Consider the following 3,676-nt stretch of genomic DNA (forward strand, 5'->3'; position numbering starts at 1 on the left):
GTCCAAGCATTTTTGTTGCAATTTAGCGAACACACACAGTTAAACGCTAATGAAAAAACGATCACAACTTAGCAAATTATAACTGTCAATTTTGACAGCCAGGTCCGTTGGTGACGTCACATATGACTCAAATGCGGGCAACATTAGAAGTATAGGGATCGAGCAATCCTTATATTATATAAAGAGCATCCTTGGGTTGGCTCCATACGCGGGACAGAACGGGCCCGAGCAACAGGAAGCAACGCATGTGATGAAAGTGAGACTACAACAGCAGAGCATATTTGAATTGGGGCCCCTAAAAATTTTACACTGGAGTGGAGCCCCAGTATGACACACCGATGCTGGGTTCAGTGCCGCCTAATGGAAGTTATTTAAAATATGCTCTGCACGACAGTCTTCTTTCGCGAAATTTATTACTCTGGACGCAAAGGGTACACTTTGGTGAACGTAATTGAATTTACGTTACAACATGACCCTGTATTAAAAATGTACAGTAGGTACTCACAACCAATGTATATTCAATGTCGGTTTTGTTTCCACGAACATCTCTTAATTTCAATTGTACCTATTTATTACGATCGGAACTTTTTATTCAAATATCTGAATGGCAATTACACCATTAATATCATAATTGAAAGACTATACGATATAAGTTTAAATTAGGTGGGCACTTTGGATATATACGACATCTAACTTCTTGTTTCAATATATTTATCTCGTGTCTCATGATGTATTGTATTCAGTTTGTGCAAGGCAATGGCATGCAGTGGGTCAATGTCAACCCAAAGGAATTTTACTATAAAGCATAAACTCATTGATTGAATACCAAATGAAGGATGAATTAAATGCTTCATACGCAATAATTAATTTGTAAACATACGAGGTCTGATAATAAAATTCTCTAAGAGCATTGCGACCTCTTACATTTATGATAAGATGCATCGAACACCTGCACATGCCATGGTTTATTGTTGCTCAATAAAGGCCTGGACACACATGACCGCACCGTGTCCGTGCTAAAGCAGCACCTTTATTCACAGCGTTGCGCAAGAATACAAAGAAAAGTGTAAACTCCTATACCAAAGTATAGCATTTTAGCCCCAATATGGCGACCGGAACTACGGACCAATCAAAAACGAGACACCCAGTTGTAGGCACTGTTTTAAATTGAGTCACTGTATCTATACTTGGCATCACTATTTCAAGTAAAAACAAAAGGGGCGATCACATACAATATAATAATAAGGTCTTTATTCTTGAAACTGTGCATCACAGCCACAAATATCGATGTGTGAAAAAATTGATTCGCGGTCTACATTTTTGGCTGCGTTGCGAGAAATATCCTGGCGTATGTATGAAGATTTGCGGTTAGAATTCGGGAACCAGAACTCGCAATTAGTGAGTATATCATCAATCCAAATAGTAGCAAAAAATTATCAGGAAGTGAATGTGAAGTGGAAATTGCGCACATTCAAGAAGGATTTGGAATGGAACGGAAAATTTAGAAGGAGGAGCGGAGTAAACAAAGAGCAAAAAGGACGAGAGCAGGAATAGGAATCGTCACTAAATGCGTTGATTGATATTTATCAATCAATGTTAAAAGCAAATACAACCGCAATAAATGAAAGAATAATAAAACTGAGGTTTATACATTGAAGAGATGTAACGATACTAGGGGAATAAAAGGGCCCACATAGGACAGCCAAGGTGCAAAAAAATGGATTTATGGACAGGGACACTCTAATGTAAGACATAGAAAAAATTAAAGCAACAGAAGAAATAATCATTGCCGCGGCGATCTAAATGGAACAGGAAGAAAAATGAAGGATGAAGCAGTAGGGCAGTTTCAGGAACAGAATCTAAATGAGAACAAAAAGCAGAGTTCAGGTGGAGGAGCAAGAAAACAATAAAAGACAACGATGATACGGCGACAAAAGGAGAAAAAGTCGATAAAGACGCAAAGCTATAGTACTTTGTGTACCAAGGCGGGAAAGTGGTTGTTTTCCGGGGCGAAGGAAGATATGGCCAGGCGAGGCGCAGCCGAGGCTGGCCACTTCCTGAGGCCCGGAAAACAACTTTCGTGCCGTGGTGCACACAATATTTTTTATCCTATGCACTTACATTTAAAATTAATCCCTCAACAACGTCCGACCGCAAGCGCTTGAATTTGGATTTGCTTTAACGCGTCAACGTGCACGCGTTTGTTTTGTTTATTTGCACGTTTCCTGCTGACTACGCGAAAAAAATTTTACGAAACGGTGCAATCTAAGTGGGCCCATGAGTATATTTTTTACTCGTAGATTTACCGCTTTCCCTTATAATACAATTCAACGCAAATTCAAATTCTAGCGCGCTTGCGATTGCACAGTGCGGAGTCAACGAAGGGAGTCACGGTGCAACACAGCAGAGGTGCAAGTGGAGAATACCGATCATGTGCGAACTGAGTTGAGATTTCCGGCATTTCACTGGCGCGTGATTATTTCCTTAGAAAATAACGGGATTTAAGGGGTTGTAATTAATACCAGGCGCATTTGAAATTATTACTGGTCTTGTGTATTAACAAATGTGTTTTAAAATTGAATGTGTGTTTTAAAAGGGACAAAATTACACCGGTTACATTTTAAATCCTTGGCAGGATCCATATGTCTTGTCAAATGTTAGATGCTTTTAAGACTGGATTTTTATGCTTGGTGACGAACGCGCAATGGGCACACTTTAAATCCTTGATGATCTTGTATTTTAAAAAATGTGTTTTATAAATAGATTTATTCATTCCTTACAGTCACACTGGACACATTTTAACTTCGGGGTAGTCTCGTATGTTAAAATGCTACTTATTGCGGATAAGCGGTGTTCTACTTAAAGTGCAAAGTACATCTCGGTGTTAAATGTGTTGACACAGATGCTCGTTATTGAAAGCAAATAGGAGATTATGACTTAAGTTTGAATTGGTCACGTGATATTGGGAAAGTATTCAAATTCACGAAACATTGATAGGTATAGGTTCGCGGTAATTAAATAAATTCTTGAATTCAGTAAAATAAAGTGAACATAGGGTAAATTTAATTATTAAATAATCAGTGTTGACGATTTTATGTTTCTTATTTAATTAAAAAGAAATAACTTCTTTGACATTTTATTACAACCGCGCCATCTAGCTTACATAAGGTGTATTTTTTTTCTCGCCTAGCCGACAAAATTGAATTTTCTCGCTCCATGCGTGCAATTGTCTTCTTTCGCGTCCTCACACAGGCGAGAAAATGTAAGTTTCTCCTTGTATAGGATAAAAAAAAATTTTCTTATAGAATGTGGCCTGTAGAATCCATAATTTCAAACAGTTCCAAGATTGGGCTACTAGTTCAAAAGTTACAGCCCTTTGAATTTTTCTTCGAAATTGGTTTCTAGTCTATAACTTTTGATTGAGAAGTCTGATCGAAAAAGTACGAATTGATTTGGATTCTACGCACCCAAATTAATAAGCAAAAGTGTTTTCCCGAGAAATTTTGGTGTAGTCGATTTTTGGTAAAAAAGGAAGGTTATACACTGCCTTTTTTTGAGCCCCGAAAAAAAAATTATCTCAGATCGACCCGGAAAAAAATTTTCTTATAGAATGTGGCCTGTAGAATCCATAATTTCAAACAGTTCCAAGATTGGTGCTACTAGTTCAAAAGTTACA

The sequence above is a fragment of the Photinus pyralis genome, unplaced genomic scaffold, assembly GCF_008802855.1.
Source record: "Photinus pyralis isolate 1611_PpyrPB1 unplaced genomic scaffold, Ppyr1.3 Ppyr1.4_LG7, whole genome shotgun sequence".
NCBI lineage: Eukaryota > Metazoa > Arthropoda > Insecta > Coleoptera > Lampyridae > Photinus > Photinus pyralis.